At 38.8% G+C, this 22,293-nt stretch overlaps 1 pseudogene; it reads left to right on the forward strand.

The window, feature by feature from the left end:
* The first annotated feature begins 13,693 nt into the window (after positions 1-13,693).
* On the forward strand, positions 13,694-13,761 carry LOC149119940 (U6 spliceosomal RNA; annotated as a pseudogene).
* Positions 13,762-22,293: the final 8,532 nt, after the last annotated feature.

Here is a 22,293-nt window from a genome sequence, read left to right on the forward strand (position 1 = left end):
TGCAGAAAACATTTAGGAAATTGGCACTCAAGAAACCACAAATCGGCTGAGGCACCCAAAACAATGACAGCAAGCCAGAATTGGAGCAAGCCAACAGCTGTGCCCTGATTGAAAAAGACCCTCCTCCGGTTCCCTGAACTGCATATTGCAGCCTCTAAACCAAAGCTCACATCAGAAAATTCATTACAAACCATGATAAATAAGAAAAAAGAGAAAAAAGCCAAAGAAATGCAAGAATCCATAATGATATTGGGTTTGATTTAGTTGCAAGGAAACCGGCTGTTCCCAGATTCATCCACCACTAAAGCTGACTGCCTGTGGAATTCTGACTTAATTAACCTGACAATCGCAGTGAAACTCAAGAAACCAAATTTCAGCTGAGGCACCCAAAACACTGACAGGAAGCCAGAATTAGAGCACGCAAACAGCTGTGCCCTGATTGAAAAAGACCATTCCTCCAGTGCCCTGAACTCTATATTGCAGCCTCAAAACCAAAGCTCACATCAGAAAATTCATTACAAACCATGATAAATACGACAAAAGAGAAAAAAGCCAAAAAAATGCAAGAATCCATAATGATATAAGGCTTGATTTAGTCACAAGGAAACCGGCTGTTCCCGGATTCATCCACCCCTCCAGCTGACTGCCTGTGGAATTCTGACTGAATTAACCTGAAAATCACAGTGAAACTCAGTTTGGAGGCAATTAATATCTGTCACCTCAGCCAAAGTGTTCCATTTGATTTTCCAAAACACAAAAACTCACCTTGGTCATGTTACCTGTAGATTTCTAAGCTTCAAACGCCTATTTGTTGTGTTTCTTCTTTCATAATGGCTATTCTGTACAAACTCTTCTTTGCATTGCATCAGAATACAAAATTTGGGAAGGAAGAAGGCAAAGCCGACTCAGACCCTGAAACATTTGGGAAATTGCCACACAAGAAACCACAAATCGGCTGAGGCACTCAAAACAATGACAGCAAGCCAGAAGTGGAGCAAGCCAACAGCTGTGCCCTGATTGAAAAACAACCTTCCTCTTGTGCCCTGAACTCAATATGCCAGCCTCAAAACCAAAGCTCACATCAGAAAATTCATTACAAACCATGATAAATAAGAAAAAAGAGAAAAAAGCCAAAAAAATGCAAGAATCCATAATGATATTGGGTTTGATTTAGTTGCAAGGAAACCGGCTGTTCCCAGATTCATCCACCACTAAAGCTGACTGCCTGTGGAATTCTGACTGAATTAACCTGACAATCGCAGTGAAACTCAAGAAACCAAATTTCAGCTGAGGCACCCAAACAAAGACAATAGCCAGAATTGGAGCACACCAACAGCTGTGCCCTGTTTGAAAAAGACCATTCCTCAGGTGCCCTGAACTCTATATTGCAGTCTGAAAACCAAAGCTCACATCAGAAAATTCATTACAAACCATGATAAATAAGGGAAATGTGAAAAAGCCAAAGAAATGCAAGAGTTTGTGATATTTGGCTGGATTTAGACACAAAGAAACTGGCTGTTTCCAGATTCATTCCCCCCTTCCACAGACTGACTTTGGAATTCTGATTGAATTCACCTCAAAATCGCTCTCACACTCCATTTGGAGGGAATTACAATCTGTCCCCTCAGCAGAAGCGTTCTATGTCATTTTCCAAAACACAGAAACTCATCTTGGTCGTGTTGCCTGTAGATTTCTAATCCTGAAAGGGCAATGCGCTTTTTTTTTTTTCTTTCATAATGGCTACTCTCCAAAATCTTGCTTGTATTGCATCAGAATACAAAATTTGGGAATAAGAAGGCAAAACCGACTCAGACCCAGAAAACATTTAGGAAATTGGCACTCAAGAAACCACAAATCGGCTGAGGCACCCAAAACAATGACAGCAAGCCAGAATTGGAGCAAGCCAACAGCTGTGCCCTGATTGAAAAAGAACCTTCCTCTTGTGCCCTGAACTCCATATTGCAGCCTCAAAACCAAAGCTCACATCAGAAAATTCATTACAAACCATGATAAATTAGAATAAAAGAAAAAGCCAAAGAAATGCAAGAGTCCTTTGTGATATTTGGCAGGATTTAGACACAAAGAAACTGGCTGTTTCCAGATTCATCCCCCCCTTCCACAGACCGACTTTGGAATTCTGATTGAATTCACCTCAAGATCGCTCTCACACTCCATTTGGAGGGCATTAGAATCTGTCCCCTCAGCAGAAGCGTTCCATGTCATTTTCCAAAACACAGAATCTCACCTTGGTTGTGTTGCCTATGGATTTCTAATCCTGAAAGGTCAATTTGCTGTATTTTTTTTTTCTTTCATAATGGCTACTCTGTCCAAAATCTTGCTTGTATTGCATCAGAATACAAAAATTGGGAAGGAAGAAGGCAAAACCAACTCAGACCCCGAAAACATTTAGGAAATTGCCACACAAGAAACCACAAATCAGCTGAGGCACCCAAAACAATGACAGCAAGCCAGAAGTGGAGCAAGCCAACAGCTGTGCCCTGATTGAAAAAGAACCTTCCTCTTGTGCCCTGAACTCAATATGCCAGCCTCAAAACCAAAGCTCACATCAGAAAATTCATTACAAACCATGATAAATAAGAAAAAAGAGAAAAAAGCCAAAAAAATGCAAGAATCCATAATGATATAGGGCTTGATTTAGTCGCTAGGAAACCGGCTGTTCCCAGATACATCCACCCCTCCAGCTGACAGCCTGTGGAATTCTGACTGAATTAACCTGAAAATCACAGTGAAACTCAGTTTGGAGGCAATTAATATCTGTCACCTCAGCCAAAGTGTTCCATTTTATTTTCATAAACACAAAAACTCACCTTGGTCATGTTACTTGTAGATTTCTAAGCTTCAAACGCCTATTTGTTGTGTTTTTTCTTTCATAATGGGTATTCTGTACAAACTCTTCTTTGCATTGCATCAGAATACAAAATTTGGGAAGGAAGAAGGCAAAGCCAACTCAGACCCTGAAAACATTTGGGAAATTGCCACACAAGAAACCACAAATCGGCTGAGGCACTCAAAACAATGACAGCAAGCCAGAAGTGGAGCAAGCCAACAGCTGTGCCCTGATTGAAAAACAACCTTCCTCTTGTGCCCTGAACTCAATATGCCAGCCAAAAAACCAAAGCTCACATCAGAAAATTCATTACAAACCATGATAAATAAGAAAAAAGAGAAAAAAGCCAAAAAAATGCAAGAATCCATAATGATATTGGGTTTGATTTAGTTGCAAGGAAACCGGCTGTTCCCAGATTCATCCACCACTAAAGCTGACTGCCTGTGGAATTCTGACTGAATTAACCTGACAATCGCAGTGAAACTCAAGAAACCAAATTTCAGCTGAGGCACCCAAAACAAAGACAATAGCCAGAATTGGAGCACACCAACAGCTGTGCCCTGTTTGAAAAAGACCATTCCTCAGGTGCCCTGAACTCTATATTGCAGCCTCAAAACCAAAGCTCACATCAGAAAATTCATTACAAACCATGATAAATAAGGGAAATGTGAAAAAGCCAAAGAAATGCAAGAGTCCTTTGTGATATTTGGCTGGATTTAGACACAAAGAAACTGGCTGTTTCCAGATTCATCCTCCCCTTCCACAGACTGACTTTGGAATTCTGATTGAATTCACCTCAAAATCGCACTCACACTCATTTTGGAGGGAATCAGAATCTGTCCCCTCAGCAGAAGCGTTCTATGTCATTTTCCAAAACACAGAAACTCATCTTGGTCGTGTTGCCTGTAGATTTCTAATCCTGAAAGGGCAATGCGCTGTGTTTTTTTTTTTTTCTTTCTTTCATAATGGCTACTCTCCAAAATCTTGCTTGTATTGCATCAGAATACAAAATTTGGGAATAAGAAGGCAAAACCGACTCAGACCCAGAAAACATTTAGGAAATTGGCACTCAAGAAACCACAAATCGGCTGAGGCACCCAAAACAATGACAGCAAGCCAAAAGTGGAGCAAGCCAACAGCTGTGCCCTGATTGAAAAAGAACCTTCCTCTTGTGCCCTGAACTCAATATGCCAGCCTCAAAACCAAAGCTCACATCAGAAAATTCATTACAAACCATGATAAATAAGGGAAATGTGAAAAAGCCAAAGAAATGCAAGAGTCCTTTGTGATATTTGGCAGGATTTAGACACAAAGAAACTGGCTGTTTCCAGATTCATCCCCCCCTTCCACAGACCGACTTTGGAATTCTGATTGAATTCACCTCAAAATCGCTCTCACACTCCATTTGAAGGGAATTAGAATCTGTCACCTCAGCAGAAGCGTTCCATGTCATTTTCCAAAACACAGAATCTCATCTTGGTTGTGTTGCCTATGGATTTCTAATCCTGAAAGGGCAATTTCTGTGTTTTTTTTTTTTTTCTTTCATAATGGCTACTCTGTCCAAAATCTTGCTTGTATTGCATCAGAATACAAAATTTGGGAAGGAAGAAGGCAAAACCAACTCAGACCCCGAAAACATTTAGGAAATTGCCACACAAGAAACCACAAATCAGCTGAGGCACCCAAAACAATGACAGCAAGCCAGAAGTGGAGCAAGCCAACAGCTGTGCCCTGATTGAAAAAGAACCTTCCTCTTGTGCCCTGAACTCAATATGCCAGCCTCAAAACCAAAGCTCACATCAGAAAATTCATTACAAACCATGATAAATAAGGGAAATGTGAAAAAGCCAAAGAAATGCAAGAGTCCTTTGTGATATTTGGCTGGATTTAGACACAAAGAAACTGGCTGTTTCCAGATACATCCCTCCCTTCCACAGATTGACTTTGGAATTCTGATTGAATTCACCTCAAAATCGCACTCACACTCATTTGGGAGGGAATTCGAATCTGTCCCCTCAGCAGAAGCATTCTATGTCATTTTCCAAAACACAGAAACTCATCTTGGTTGTGTTGCCTGTAGATTTCTAATCCTGAAAGGGCAATGCACTGTGTTTTTTTTTCTTTCTTTCATAATGGCTACTCTCCAAAATCTTGCTTGTATTGCATCAGAATACAAAATTTGGGAAGAAGGCAAAACCGACTCAGACCCAGAAAGCATTTAGGAAATTGGCACTCAAGAAACCACAAATCGGCTGAGGCACCCAAAACAATGACAGCAAGCCAGAATTGGAGCAAGCCAACAGCTGTGCCCTGATTGAAAAAGAACCTTCCTCTTGTGCCCTGAACTCAATACGCCAGCCTCAAAACCAAAGCTCACATCAGAAAATTCATTACAAACCATGATAAATAAGAAAAAAGAGAAAAAAGCCAAAAAAATGCAAGAATCCATAATGATATAGGGCTTGATTTAATCGCTAGGCAACCGGCTGTTCCCGGATTCATCCACCCCTCCAGCTGACTGCCTGTGGAATTCTGACTGAATTAACCTGAAAATCACAGTGAAACTCAGTTTGGAGGCAGTTAATATCTGTCACCTCAGCCAAAGTGTTCCATTTTTTTTCCAAAACACAAAAACTCACCTTGGTCATGTTCCCTATAGATTTCTAAGCTTCAAATGCATATTTGTTAGGTTTTTTATTTCATAATGGCTACTCTATACAAACTTTTCTTTGCATTGCATCAGAATACAAAATTTGGGAAGGAAGAAGGCAAAGCCAACTCAGACCCTGAAAACATTTGGGAAATTGCCACACAAGAAACCACAAATCGGCTGAGGCACTCAAAACAATGACAGCAAGCCAGAAGTGGAGCAAGCCAACAGCTGTGCCCTGATTGAAAAAGAACCATCCTCTTGTGCCCTGAACTCCATATTGCAGCCTCAAAACCAAAGCTCACATCAGAAAATTCATTACAAACCATGATAAATAAGAAAAAAGTGAAAAAGCCAAAGAAATGCAAGAATCCATAATGATATTGGGTTTGATTTAGTTGCAAGGAAACTGGCTGTTCCCAGATTCATCCACCACTAAAGCTGACTGCCTGTGGAATTCTGACTGAATTAACCTGACAATCCCAGTGAAACTCAAGAAACCAAATTTCAGCTGAGGCACCCAAAACAAAGACAATAGCCAGAATTGGAGTAAACCAACAGATGTGTCCTGTTTGAAAAAGACCATTCCTCCGGTGCCCTGAACTCTATATTGCAGCCTCAAAACCAAAGCTCACATCAGAAAATTCATTACAAACCATGATAAATAAGGGAAATGTGAAAAAGCCAAAGAAATGCAAGAGTCCTTTGTGATATTTGGCTGGATTTAGACACAAAGAAACTGGCTGTTTCCAGATTCATCCCCCCCTTCCACAGACTGACTTTGGAATTCTGATTGAATTCACCTCAAAATCGCACTCACACTCATTTTGGAGGGAATTAGAATCTGTCCCCTCAGCAGAAGCGTTCTATGTCATTTTCCAAAACACAGAAACTCATCTTGGTTGTGTTGCCTGTAGATTTCTAATCCTGAAAGGGCAATGCGCTGTGTTTTTTTTTTTTTCTTTCATAATGGCTACTCTCCAAAACATGCTTGTATTGCATCAGAATACAAAATTTGGGAATAGGAAGGCAAAACCGACTCAGACCCAGAAAACATTTAGGAAATTGGCACTCAAGAAACCACAAATCGGCTGAGGCACCCAAAACAATGATAGCAAGCCAGAAGTGGAGCAAGCCAACAGCTGTGCCCTGGTTGAAAAAGAACCTTCCTCTTGTGCCCTGAACTCAATATGCCAGCCTCAAAACCAAAGCTCACATCAGAAAATTCATTACAAACCATGATAAATAAGAAAAATGAGAAAAAAGCCAAAAAAATGCAAGAATCCATGATGATATTGGACTTGATTTAGTCTCAAGAATACCGAATGTTCCCGGATTCATCCACACCTCCAGCTGATGCCTGTGGAATTCTGTCTGAATTAACCTGAAAATCATAGTGAAACTCATTTTGGAGGCAATTAATATCTGTCACCTCAGCCAAAGTGTTCCATTTGATTTTCCAAAACACAAAAACTCACCTTGGTCGTGTTACCTGTAGATTTATATTCTTCAAATGCCCATTTGTAATGTTTTTTATTTCATAATGGCTACTCTGTCCAAACTCTTGTTTGTGTTGCGTCAGAATACAGAATTTGGGAATGAAGAAGGCAAAGCCAACTCAGACCCAGAAAACATTTAGGAAATTGCCACACAAGAAACCACAAATCGGCTGAGGCACCCAAAACAATGACAGCAAGCCAGAATTGAAGCAGGCCAACAGCTATGCTCTGTTTGAAAAAGACCATTCCTCCTGTGCACTGAACTCTATATTGCAGCCTCAAAACCAAAGCTCACATCAGAAAATTCATTACAAACCATGATAAAAAGAAAAAAGAGAAAGAAGCCAAAGAAATGCAAGAGTCCTTTGTGATATTGGGCTTGATTTAGTTGCAAGGAAACCAGCTGTTCCCGGATTCATCCACCCCTCCTAGCTGACTGGCTGTGGAATTCTGATTGAATTCACCTGAAAATCGCACTCACTCTCGATTTGGAGGAAATTAATATCTGCCCCTCAGTGGAAGGGTTCTATGTCATTTTCCAAAACCCAAAAACTCATCTTGGTCATGTTGCCTATGATTTCTAATCATGAAAACCCAATATGTTCTGTTTTTCAATTTCCTGATGGATCCTCGTTCTAAACCCTTGTTTGTATTGCATCAGAATACACAATTTGAAAAGGAAAAAGGCAAAACCAACTCAGACCAACAAAGCATTTAGGAAAAAGTCGCTCAAAGTGAAAAATTGCCTGAGGCACCCAAAGCAATTACAGAAAGCCAGAATTGGAGAGAAACAACAGCTGTGCCCTAATTGAAAAAGACCATTCCTCTGGTTCCCTGAACTCCTTAAGCCAGCCTCAAAACCACAACCCACATCAGAAAATTTATTACAAACCATGATAAATAAGAAAATGTGAAAAATGCAAAAAAGAAAAAGAAATGCAAGAGTCCTTCGTGATATGGCGCTTGTTTTAGTACAAGGAAACCAGCTGTTTCCGGATTCATCCACCCCTCCCAGCTGACTGACTGTGGAATTCTGATTGTATTCACCTGAAAAGAGAGAACATTTATAAGTATATTGGGACTGTGGAACCTGTCATTTACCAATCACATGTTAGACTGAATCATAGACCAAATATAGGGAAGAAATCCTATGCATGTAAACCTTGTGGGAATTCATTCAGTATTAAATACCCTCCATCACAGCACTCATATTGTGGAAAACCCTCATGTGTGTAATGATTGTGTGGAAACCACTCACCAGAAGTCAGATCTCATTAGACATCAGAGAATTCACACAGGGTTGAAATCTTACAAATCTAATGACTGTGGGAAGTTCTTTGGCCAGAAGAAACACCTCATAAATCATCAGAGAATTCACACAGGTGAGAAACCTTTTGAATGTAATGACTGTGGAAAATCCTTTGGCCAGAAGGCAAACCTCATAAATCATCAGAGAATTCACACAGGTGAGAAACCTTATGAATGCAATTACTATGGAAAATCCTTTGGCCAGAAGGCAAACCTCATAAATCATCAGAGAATTCACAGAGGGGAGAAACCTTATGAATGCAATCATTGTGGAAAAGCCTTTGCTGAGAAATCAAAGCTCACAAAGCATCAGACAATTTGTACTGGGGGAAACCTTATGATTGCAATGACTGTGGAAAAACCTTTGCTGAGAAGTCAAACCTCAGAAAGTATCAGAGCCTTCACACCATGGAGAAAGCTTATAAATGAAATGACTGTGGAAAAGCCTTTGGTCCCATCCTTGCATACCAAGGATAAATCCCACTTGGTCTGGGTGGATGATCTTTCTGATGCATTGTTGGATTCAATTGGCCAGAATTCTGTTGCAGATCTTTGCATGTATGTTCATCAGGGAAATTGGTCTATAATTACTTTCTTTGTTGCACTTTTTTCAAGTTTAGGAATGAAGGTGATGTTGGCTTCATAGAAAGAATTTGGGAGAATCGCCTCTCTCTCAATTGTTTTGAATAACTTGAGAAGAATTGCAGTTAGTGCTTTAAATGTCTGTTAGAATTCAGCAGTGAAGCCTTCCAGTTTTGGGGTTTTCTTGGTAGTGATGGTCTTTAATACTGGTATCATTTCCATCTGGTTATGTGTGTGTTTAGGTTTTCTATATCTTTGTTGCTCAATTTAGGTAGGTTTTATGGATGGAAGGATGGTGGAAAGCCTCTTTGCTGTACTTCATAACTCATAAGATATCAGAGTATCCACACAGGGAATTTTCTACTTGACCTTTTTGTGCAAGTTATATCTCATGAAATATTAGAGAATTCACCAAGGGGAGAAATGCATGAATATAATACATGTGAATAGCCTTTGTGGTGCAAATCAGACCTCATCAAACATAAAAGAATTCTCATGGGGAGCAATTTTATGAATGTAATGACTCAGAGCCTTTTACCATAATTCAGCCCTCATTGTACATCATCAAATTCATATAGGGAAAAACTCCTTTGAAAGTAAAATCCCTTTAATTAGAAGCCATACCTCATAAGACAACAGGGAATTCACGTGGGAGAGAAACCTTATGGGTGTAATGAGTGTTGGAAAGCTCTGCCCAAATCTCTCCTTATATCAGAATGCACAACATATATATCTAATGAATGAAATAAATGTGAGAAAGTCATTTCACATAGGTAATGCCTCATAATCCATCATGGAATTTGAACAAGGGAGAGACCTTAACAATATAATGAATGTGGAAGAGCTTTTCTCCAAAATTCATGTAAGTATTGTGACAAAACCTTTTGCTGGAAATCACATCCTATCCAACAGAGACTCATGTAAAGGAGAAAGCTTATAAATATTATTAGAGTCAGAAGTCAATGGTACATCAGAGAATTGACACAGGTGGTTTCTTAGGCGTATACTGATTGTGCAAAAACATTTTCTTTATTTCAGGCTTGTATAGACACAGAATTCACAAAAGGTGATAGTCTTTGCATGCTGTAAATACAACAAAACCTTTAGCCAGAAATTAGACATCAACAGACTTCAGAGAATTCATAAGGAACAAAAGTCTATGCAATGAATTTGGAAAATGTATTTCTGTTATAAATCAGTCTTCAATTCCCATGAATAGACTCACAAATGAGAAAACATGCATGCATAGAAAAGTTTTGTACCATAAATTATCTCTAGATGGTAAACTAATATATCACACAAAAGAAATATCATGAGTGTAATGGAATTGGGAAACCCTTTGCTATAAGGCCGATTTCCAGAAAGCTTAGCAAGATTACAGAAAAGTCTCTGAAAATGTAACATGTCTGAAAGATTTGTTGGCATCACAAACTGGAGGATAGCTCAAGTGCATGTGTTTTTGTGCCTGGCATCCAAATTGATATCTCTTTTTCTTTGATGAATTCCTTGTTTATTTATTTAGCAGATTTAGAGACAAAGGATTCCTGTCCATTGATTTACTACTATATGCCCACAATTGCCATGGTAAAGTATATGGCAAAAACTGAGTGCTGGGGGCTGTGAATCTGATTCATCACTGATAACATTGAAGACATTGGTTCCTGGTTCTTATGCTGCTATGCATGGAAATGTTTCTCTAATTTCATTTTCAAATAGTTCATTGTTAATATAAAGAAATGCTTCTAATTTTTAAAATTTCATTGAAATAATTTGTGATTAATGTGTCCTAGTCATGCATTATTACAGGGTGTAGTGCAATATTTGCACACATTTATGCAGTAAAAAGTGATCAAGCTAAGCAACTACAGTTTTATTAAGTTTTTAAAGAGTTATTTATTTGAAAGACAGAGTTACAGAGAGAAGTAGCAGCAGAGAGAGAGAGAGGTCTTCCTCTGCCGGTTCACTCCCCAGATGGCCACAATGGCCGGAGCTCTGCCAATCTGATTCCAGGAACCAGGAGCTTCTTCCAGATCTCCCACTTGGGTGCAGGGACCCAAGGACTTGGGCCATCTTCTACTGCTTTCCCAGGCCATAGCAGAGAGTTGGATCAGAAGAGGAGCAGCCAGGACTAGAACTGGTACCCACAGGGGATGCTGGTGCTTCAGGCCAGGGTGTTAGCCCACTGTGCCACAATGCTGGCCCCCAAGCAACTACAGTTTCTAATTCTTCTCCATGATTTGAGACTACCAGCTCCTCTCCTTCAGTTCTTTACACAGAACCTAATATGGTTGAATGTAGTCATCTCATTATATTATGGAACACCAGAAGTTCTTTCTGCCTCTTTGATTTTTGATACCTATTATCCAATCCCCCTCTATCCCTAGCTGCTTCCCTTCTCAGCCTCTAGTAATCACAGTTCTGTGTTCAGATCCATTATTTTCTTTCACTTCCACATGTGACAAGGACCAGGTGACATTTGTGTTCCTGCTTCTGGCTTATTTCAATTAATTTAATAATATTTTGTTCTTTTTTTGTATCTAAAAGAGGTTGCCCTGTCCATTGTTTTTCACTGATGGACAGCTAGATTGGTTTCACATCCTGGCTGCAGTGAACTGTGTTATAGTGGCTGTGTTATGGGAAAATTGCTGTATCTTTGATATGCTCTCCTCCTTTCCTTCTAATAAAATTTCCTTATTCTATATAGCCAAGAGCAAGATAACTCTCACATGGTAGGTCAATTTTTATCTTAGTTTAATTTTTGTTATTTATTTGAAAGAGTTACAATAGAGGTAGAGACACAGAGAGGTCCTCCATTAGCTGGTTCGCTCTACAGATGACTACAAAGGCCAGAGTTATGCCATTCTGAAACCTGGAGACAGGAGCTTCCTCTGGGTCTCCCTCATGGGTGCATGGGCCCAAGGACTTGGGCCATCTTCTACTGCTATCCCAGGAGATAGCAGAGAGCTGTATTGGAAGAAGAGCAGCTGGAACTAGAACTGGCACCCAAATGGGATGCTGGCCCTTCAGGCCAGGGCTTTAACTCACTGCACAACAGCGCCAGCCCCAATTTTTATCCTTTTTAAGGAATGACCATACTGTTCTGCATAACATCTGTACTAACTTGTGTTTTCACCTACCATATATGGTGGTTTTCTTTTCCCATGTGCTCTCTAGCATTTGTTATTTTTTATCAGTTTGGCATAAAAATGATATAGTATTGTTCATGTTTTTGTGTATTTTGAAATCAGTTAATTTGTTTATTAAATCTTTATTATTTGAAAGGTGGATTTAGAGAGAGAGGGAAAGACATAGATAGCTTTCATCTGCTGGCTCACACCCCAGAGAGTTTCAACAGTTGAGCCTGGGGCATGCTGGAGTCAGGAGCTTCATCCAAGTCTCCCACATGAGTGGCAAGGACCTGAGTCCTTCGTCCATCTTCTGCTGGTTTCCCAGGTGTTTAGCAGTGAGCTAAATTGGAAGTGGAGATTCCTAAACTCAAAGTGGAACTCAGATGTTATGCTGGCCTCACAGATTGCAGCTTTCCCCACTTGGCCACAATGCCAGCCCCTCTATCAATTTAATTCCTCAAAAATAGCTCAGTAATGTTGGCATCTATCTCATTTTGTTTTTTCTCTGTTATTATTCAACTTATTGATGTCTTATTTTTGTTCACATTATTCCTCTCAATTGCTCTACCTGAGGTGAGTAGGGCTGCTGTGTTGCTTAAATGAAGTGTATGCTTTAGATTACTCATTTAATGAGTGCATGTCATTCACATAGCACTTCACTGAAGTTCTACTATGTCCCAAATCCTCTTCTAGGCACAGAATTTAGACCACTTTTCTCTTAGGCCCAGATCTTGCCTTTAACATACTACTTGGAATTTAGTAGCTCATGAAATCTGCAGACTGCATAAATGAATGAATATTTTGAGGGCTGTGCTTTTGTGGAGGAACTTCATAGGAGACCGAAGGAATAAAATAAATCAAAAGTATCCACAGTATATAGAATGTATACTATTTTACAAGTCACAGAGAAGAAGAAGAAGAAGAAGGAAAGTAGTAAGACTAGAAAGTTTGTGGCAAGACTAACAGGCGCTGGTCAAGAACTTAATAAGCACATTAGGAAAGCAGTAAGGTTTCTTTTTTTTTTTTTTTGAGGAAAAGTTTTTATTTCTAGTGATGAAATTGGCTACAGAACATTATGAAAGTTTAAAAATACAAAGAGAAATTGTCTATAATTAATAGATTCAAAATTTGACAATCAGTGAATATCATTATTAGTCATTACCAACAACAGTTATTGATTTGAAAGGCAGAGTGACAGGAAGAGGGAACCACTGCTTCACTCCCCAGACACTTGCAATAGCCAAAGCTTGACCAAGCCAAAACCAGGAACTGGGAATTCATTCTGGATGTCCCATTTGGGTGCAGGGACCCAAGCACTTCTGCCATCCTCCGTCTCCTCCCAGGGTGCACACTAGCAGAAACTTGCCTCAAAGCAGAGAAGCTACCACTCAAGCCAGGCATTTGTATATGGGATGTGGGTGTGTGGTGGTGATAGCAAGCCCTCATGGATAAAAAAAAAAAAAAAAAAAAAAAAAAAAAGTTATTTCTATGCCAAGGAAATTACTCTGTAGTCTTTCTCTTATAAACTACGTATTGCTGAACCTAGATAATTTTTCCTTTATTTAACAATGACATGAAAATGTCAGTTGAGTTGGCTTTCCTGAAGACCTTGTTTCTTGAATATTAGTGGCTAGCTGAGATAAATTCTTTTCATCTCTTTCTCGCTTCGGCAGCACATGTGCTCGCTTCGGCAGCACATATACTAAAATTGGAATGATACAGAGAAGATTAGCATGCCCCTGCGCAGTAAGGTTTCTTTACCTCCCTGTAGGCTCTGCTCTCCAGAGGTGAACAGGGTCCTCTAAACCCACTTGCTGCACACACAAACACCTGAGTGTTGTATTCTCCCACAGGTGTTGGAGACTGATATGGTGTTCTGATTTATATTTACATAATGGCTAGTGACATCGGGCATATTCACATGTTTTGACCATGTACATTTCTTCTGAGAAATGTCTATTCAGATCCTTGCCTGTTTCTTCACTGTATTTTTTGGAGTTTTTCCAATTCATGTAAATGTTCTGGAAATCTGTAAACATTCAGAGTTTTAATTTTTCCTGCCATCTGTTCATTGTATCTACACTCTGATGTTTACTTTGTTGTGAAGAAGTATCTTAGTTGGATATACTCAAATGTCTCTGTTTTTATTTTTGTGACTATTGCTATTGGAATCTTACCCAAAAGCTATTGTGTGTTGACAATATTTAGAGTTTCCCTATGTGTACTTGGGTTTGGGTCTTATGATTACATTTTAATTCACTGTGAGTTCACTTTCACATAGTGTAAGAGATGTTGGAGTCTCTTTTCAGGCTTCTACATATGGATAATCAAGTTCCTCTGCACCACTTGTGAAAGAGATTCTTCTTTCTCCAGTTCATTTTAGTTCCTTTGTTAAATATGAGTTGCTGGTAGAAATTTGGGTTTATTTCTATGCTACCAAGTCTTTTCCATTGAACTATGTGTCTGTTATTATATCAGTGCTAACACTTCTTCTTTTTTTTTTGCAGTATATTTATTTGAAAGGCAGAGTTACAGAGAGGTAGAGGCAGAGAGAGAGAGAGGTCTTCCATCCACTGGTTTACTCCCCAAATGGTCACAATGGCCGGAGCTCTGTTGATCTGAATCCAAGTGTCAGGAGCTTCTTCCAGGTCTCTATGCAGGTGCAGGGGCCCAAAGACTTTGGCCATTTTCTACTTTTTTCTCAGGCTATACCAGAGAGGGGTATAAGAAGTGGAGCAGCTGGGAAACATACTGGCACCCATATGAGATGCCGGCACTGCAGACGGTGACTTTACCTGCTTTGTCATAGTGCTGACCCCTGTAATATGTCTTAAAATATGGTGTGATGTCTCCAGCTTTTTTTTGCTTTATAATATTGCTTTAGATGTTAAGCATCTCTCATGTTTCTATGTGAATTTTAGCATCATTTTTTCTAGCTCTGAGAACATCGTTGGTATGTTGATTGGGATTACATTGAATTTGCAAATTGCTTTTGGTAGTATGGATATTTTGGTATTATTCTTCCCATTCACAAACATAAGTTTTCTGTGAGACTGTCAAAAAGCCTTGACAAAAATTGGACTTTATTACACAAAAATTCATCACTTTTTGGGATCATTTAAATCCATAATTTTGCACTAATATTTGATAAATAATTAAAGACTTTGAGCATTTTAGTAGGAGAAATTAAAATATTTATCAATTTATTCAAATATTGTTTAGATGTGATATTCAAATATTGTTTAGAGCCATTGTCTATATTCCCTCTAAATTACGATCTTTTTGCTTTTTGCCTGTTAAACTTGTCCCTTGATTCAAGAACCCTTTTTAATGTAATGTAAACTGAAAATGTCATTTCATAAGCTAAAAAAAATGACAAAGAAGGAAAAAGAAGGGAGGGAGGTTGAGTATATAATTATGTTCTCCGAATTTTTTCTATAAAACATATTGAATCATTTAAAAGCTAATTAAAATTAAACTCAAAATTGGACCATTATGACCAATATTTAAAACAAGTGATTAAAAACTGTAGATGTCTTCAATTTTGATTATCATTCTTCTTTAGAATATCTGAAAGAAGTCCGGCTTCTCACTTTAAAATATACCAGTGTGTTAGAATTCAGTATTAAATGACTTTGTTTAAAAGTTTTATTTAATCTATTGCTTTAAGTAGTAATACTATGGCCATTGTAAAACAAAATCCTTATCATTTTTCATAAAACAGAAAGGGCCTTTAAAACATCATCACTAAAAATATTAAGAGACCTAAAATATAACATTCTTAAAACCCAAGTGATACCATTCAAAATTTTCAAATATGCAGGGATAGTTCATGTCAAGTAACTAAATAATTGTTAAGTGTATATATGGAATAGCTTCTATAAATTCTTTTGGCAAGGGCTGGCACTGTGGCATAGTGGGTGAGGCTGCCACCTGCAGTGCTGGTATTCCATAGGGGCATCAGTTCAAGACCTGGCTGCTCCACTTCCTATCCAGCTCTCTGCTATGGCCTGGGAAACACTATAAAATGGTGCAAGTCCTTGGGCCCCTGCACCTGCATAGGAGACCAGGAAGAGGCTCCTGGCTCCTGCCTTCCAGTCAGCACAGCTCCAGCCATGGAGGCCAACTGTGGAGTGAACCAGTGAATGGAAGACCACTCTCTCTGCCTGTCCTTCTCTCTCTGTGTAATTCTGACTTTCAAATAATATAAATAAATCTTTAAAAATTCTTTTGGCAAATAGATGAAGCTACTTGTTATACATTTCAAATAAATAGCAAACATACTAGAAAAATATATTGAATAAAATTTAAGCAACTCATAGCTATACACAGAAATTTCTCACCATAACAACATAGCAACCACTAAATTTCCAAATTCAATTTTCCACAACTTAGAATCTTTAACTCCAGAAGGAGTACAAAATTGACAGAACAGTGGCCTATGTATCAGGATACCTAATGCTAATACAGAATTATCCCTGCCACAACTTACCTATGTGACCTTGAACAATTCACTTTACTTCTCTGGGCTTGGCATTTAGCATCCTCATGTGATAAAGGAGGCTTGGATAAGATCAGTTGTACTCTGTCTTGAGACTTCAATGATCTCTCAGTTTCCAAACAGGCACCTTAAGGGAAAGTAAACCTTTAGATCAAAGCTTACATTTTTAAATCTAAATATATTTTAAACTGTTTCTACAACTAGTACAAAACAACACATTCAAATGTGTACCATGCCACTTTTCAATATTTGGGAATAATTAATGCATCATTTTAGAGCATTGTCTTGAGGCCAGTGCTGTGGTGTAGCTAGTAAAGCCACTGCATGCAGTGGGGGCATCCCATATGGAGGCCGGTTCAAGTCCAGGCTGCTCCACTTTCCATTCAGCTGTCTGCTATAGCCTGGGAGAGCAGTAGGAAGTTGGCCCAAGTCCTTGGGCCCCTGAATCTGCATGGGAGACCCTGAAGAGGTCCTGGCTCCTGGTTTCAGATTGGCATATCTCTGACCTTTTAGGCCATCTGGGGAGTGAACCAGCAGATGGAGGACCTCTCTCTCTCTCTCTCTTCCTCTTGTTCACTATCTGTGTAACTCTGACTTCCAAATAAATAAATAAATAAATCTTTTAAAAAATCAAAAGAATATTGTCTGGCACACAGTGAACCACTAAGTACAAGATATTATTAGGAATATTAGATTGAAATATTGAAATAAACTAGGCAATAAGCCTTAAGATGCAAATTAATACCAAGAAATATAATCTCAAATTTCTGTGTTCAACAAGGTAGTCTCTTTTCACTACTAACTTTATACTAAATAAGATATTTTGATATTTTGTTAAGAGTAAATTTATCGGGGGCCAGCGCCGTGGCTCACTTGGTTAATTCTCCACCTGTGGTGCTGGTATCCCTTATGGGCAAAGTGTTCTAGTCCTGGTTGCTCCTCTTTCAGTCCAGCTTTCTGCTATGGCCCGGGAAGGCAGTAGAGGATGGCCCAAGTGCTTGGGCCCTGCACCCGGATGGGAGACCAGGAGAAAGCACCTGACTCCTGGCTTTGGATGGGCACAGCTCCAACTGTGGCAGCCATCTGGGGACTGAACCAATGGAAGGAAGGCCTTTCTGATTTCTCACTGTATATAACTCTACCTGTCAAATAAAAAAAATTATTAGTTTTTCATAAAAACTGCAGTATTGAAAAAGTTCTAAAATCCCTCTAATTCTAAATGTCTGTGACTGCTAACTCATTAGCACATATTGCATTCTTTACATCTGGGTAATCATGACAATTCACTTTTAAATGATTAACAGATCTGCTGTTATATATAAATACATGCTTTTCCGAAAATCATACAATAAGCAGGCTACATACTTTACTTCAAGTAGAACTGCCATATCCAGTCCTACAATTGTAAATAAGACAGTTTCAATTGTTCAGCATTATCAATTATAAATTCCAATCGTGTAGCAATACTCATAAGAATTTAGGGGGCCGATGCTGTGGAGTAGCAAGTAGAGCTGTGGCTTGCAGTGCTGACATTCCAATTGGGTGCCAGTTCAAGTCCTGGCTACTCAAATTACTATCCATCTTTTTAGGCAAGTAAGACTTACTATCCAGCAGTAGAGGATGGCCCAGGCCCTTGGGCTCCTGCACCTGCATAGGAGACCCAAAAGAAGCTGCTGGCTCCTGGCTTTGGATTGGCAGAGCTCCAGCCATTGTGGCCAAATGGGGAGTGAACCAGCGGTTGGAAGACTGCTCTCTCTCTCTCTCTCTCCTTCTCTGTGTAACTCTGATTTTCAAGTAAAATAAATGAATCTTTTTTTAAAAAGGATGAAATAAAAAGGAAGATGAAGATTACAAAATTGTTTAATTTTTTTAATAAATATAAATTTCCAAAGTACAGCTTTTGGATTACAGTGGCTTCCCCTCCCCCAAAACATCCCTCCCACCCATAATCCTCCTATTTCCTGCTTCCTCTCCCATCCCAGAAGATTACAAAATTGTATGAAGGACATTTGTACAGTAAACAAATATACTGATTTCCAATGCAATATTTGAATACTTGAAGCAGGAAGGCTAAGTACTTCTTTGCCAAAATAACATGTTTTCTCCAGTGTAAAACCCATTTGCCATCCCAATACACAAAGGGATTTGGGGCAAGAAGGAAAAAAGAAGTCCACACATGCAGAAATTTTAAGCAAAACAAAATAGAGAATGTATTTAGTTTCATGTAAATCACATGAGAATTAATAGTATTCTACCAATTTGCAACAAATATTTTTAACTTTAATGAATGAATGAACTTTCAGTTACATAGCAGGAAACTTCTACCCTCTCCCATAAAACTGAAAGAGAAACTTTTTAAAAGTAAAAACTGATGAAAGAATTCTGCAATACATGTTAATGTTAAGTAGCCCAGCAGAGTTTATTTAGAAATACAAACACACACACAGAAAATAAATACATTAAAATCTTACTGAATAGTCCAGTAATAGTTCAGGATCCAATATGTGTGCAAAAGATTCTGGATTTCCCAGTCACTTTGTATAGGAAATGATGTGCTTTGCTATGTAGCATGTAACTTTAGATTCCTGAACACCTCCACTTTGCTTCTTACCCTGAGTCCCAGCAAATACAGGAACACAGCTGTTGAGTCATTCATTTTCTGGATTTGGGAATATCAAAGAATTAATGAGTATAGAAAGTTGTACAGCAAAGACCAAGAATATCCAAGGGAGGTCAGGAAAATCAATTGAACAAGTCAAAATACTATGAATGTATACTGAATGCTCTGTTTTTAATATGTCTTACTTACCTAAAAAGACATGAGGGCTATTGCTCTCTCTCTTAATACAACTAAGGAGAAGATATCACCAATGCTCAAGAAAAATGAATACACAGCAGAGCTAATACAAAATCCCAAAATTCCAAAATAGAAAAACTGGATATGCACTCCTTACACACACCCTGAAGTGGCAATGAAGTAGAACAAATCTAAAATTAGAAAAAAATCTTTTTTTAAAGATTTATTTATTTATTTTAAAGTCAGAGTTGCACAGAGAGAGGCAGAGAAGAGAGAGGGGTCTTCCATCCACTGGTTCTCTCCCCAGTTGGCTGCAATGGCCAGAGTTGTGCCAATCCAAAGCCAGGAGCAAGGAGCTTCTTCCAGGTCTCCCACATGGGTGCAGGGGCCCAGGACTTGGGCCATCTTCTACTGCTTTCCCAGGCTATAGCAGAGATCTGGATCCATATGAGCTGCCAGCACTGCAAGTGGTGGCTCTACCCACTATGCCACACCACTGGCCCCGAAAATTCTTGTCAAATTAAGAACATTTAACCTTTGTTTTAGAGTGCATTATTAAAATATCTAAACTGGGGGAATACATAATTTCTTTCTTTAGAAATCAGAAGAGAAAAAGAACACTTCAAGCCTACTGTGACACCACACAGAAGGAATGGAGAATCATGATCTCAATTAGCCTAGGGACAGAATAAAAGGGAGGGAAATAGGAACAACAGAATTAAGATGAATAAGCTTTGACAGCTGAGGGAATCTGAATGTAAAGAAAAGGCATGCAGTTAACTGAAACAATAGAGATAATTCTGAGAGGAAAAAACATTGTTAAGTCATATTAATGGGGCCAGAGCTGTGACTTAGTAAAGTAAAAAAAAAAATCTAAAATTTGTTTTTAAATTATATAATTAAAAAAGATTAAAAAAAGATGTTCAATCTTAAGTCTCTACAGCATAAGATATACATCAATTTTCCCAGGTTCTATTTGCATTTATTAACAAAGTTTCATGGGTGTAATCACTAAAGTGGCTCCAATAAGTCTTTTTATAAAAATTATTTTTTATTTTGACAGGCAGAGTGGACAGTGAGAGAGACAGAGAGAAAGGTCTTCCTTTTTCTGTTGGTTTACCCCCTAGTGACCGCTGCCGCCAGTGTGCTGCGGCTGGCACATGGCGCTGATCCAAAGCCAGGAGCCAAGTGCTTCCTCCTGGTCTCCCATGCAGGTACGGGGCCCAAGCACTTTGGCCATCCTCCATTGCACTCCTGGGCCATAGCAGAGAGCTGGACTGGAAGTGGAGCAACTGGGACAGAATCTGGCTCTCCCAGCAGGACTAGAACTTGGTGTGCCTGCACCGCAGGTGGAGGATTAGCTTATTGAGCCATGGAGCCTGCCTCCAATAAGTCTTAACCTGGGATGCAACTAAATTTAACAAGGATACTCAATAGGAATTTTAGAAGAATTCCAAAATATGTATCAGAATAAAAATAAATACTTTACTTGGTACATCTCATTTTAACTATACTATTGTCTAAATTTCCAAATGTCAGATGTACTAAAAAAATCCCCAAAGCAGCAGAGTTGGTCCGACATGATGAGGAATAAAATAAAGAAAATGAGAATTCGCAGATCCCAGATTAAAATAACCAAGAAGGCCCAATAAAAGAAAACTCAATGTCTTCATACACTAACATTTATTACCTCAGATTTATTTAACAAAAAGGTGATTATTCCAGCTACATCCCATTAGGTAGCCCAATTTTACCTGCTAAATCCATTTAAAAAAAGCACCTCATGATATATTACTAAAATCATATTGCTATATGCCATCCACCATGTCCACTGTACCTTATACCTAATGTTAACAGATCTGATGAAAATCAGTAGATAAATGATGTGTCTTAACCACGTGTGGGAAATGTCTTTTGTTCAACATTTTTCCAAAAACCCCTCAGTCTCAGTTTGCCTTCACCTTGAAAAGACACTTCTGAGGTTTACTAATCAGTCCAGCTTCTTCGGGCCTCCCTCCAATGAAAGGGGCTAAAATCCATCAAAATAAACTCTAGGCACTGTCCTTGTGCTCCCAGTGACTTTTTCACTCTAGGGGCTCACAAACCTTCTAAATTCTTTAGATCACCTGTGATGTCCATTAGTTCTCAAAGACTATGATGCAAGTAATTTCCCCTCTTGGAACCTTGTTATTAACTGTGCTGTATGAGAAATGAAGTCTCCTACACACCTTGTGCTTATGATTCTCCAAACCATGTTGCCTGCTAGGACTTTGGCCATGAATATAGGACAGCAATACCTGAACATGATTACTGAGATCTCCTTAATAAAGGATAGACTGGGGCCAGCACTGTGGTGCAGTGGTGTAATCCTTTACCTGCAATGCTGGCACCCCATATGAGCACCAGTTCTAGTCCCCATTTCTCCTTTTCCCATCCAGCTCTCTGCAATAGCCTGGGAAAGCAGTAGAAGCTGTTCCAAGTGCTTTGGTCCCTGCCAAAATATGGGAGACCTGGAAGCTCCTAGCTCAGATTGGCCCAGCTGCAGACATTGCAGTCATTAGGGGAGTAAATGAGCATATGGAAGACCTTTCTGTGTCTCTTCTTCTCACTCTCTGTAAGTAAACCTGTCAACTACATAAATAAATTCCTTATATATATATTTACATTTATTTATATATTTATGTATATAAATATATTCATATATAAAATATATTATAATTTATCATACAATATATTATATAATATATAATTATAAACAGATAATATTATATAATTTATTATATGTATTTTATATATATATATATATATTATTGAGATGACTTCAATAGCCAGAGTGTGGCCAGGTTGAAACCAGGAGCTTTTCCTCTGATGTGTGTCCCAGGAATCCAGGTACTTGGAGCATCTTTCACTGCTTTTTCAATCCATTGGTAAGGAGCTGGATCAGAAATAATTATTTATATATAAATAACAAATTCATATA

Source organism: Oryctolagus cuniculus, chromosome 21 (assembly GCF_051225735.1).
Source record: "Oryctolagus cuniculus isolate XC-2025 breed Fujian yellow rabbit chromosome 21, ASM5122573v1, whole genome shotgun sequence".
NCBI classification, from domain to species: Eukaryota; Metazoa; Chordata; class Mammalia; order Lagomorpha; family Leporidae; genus Oryctolagus; species Oryctolagus cuniculus.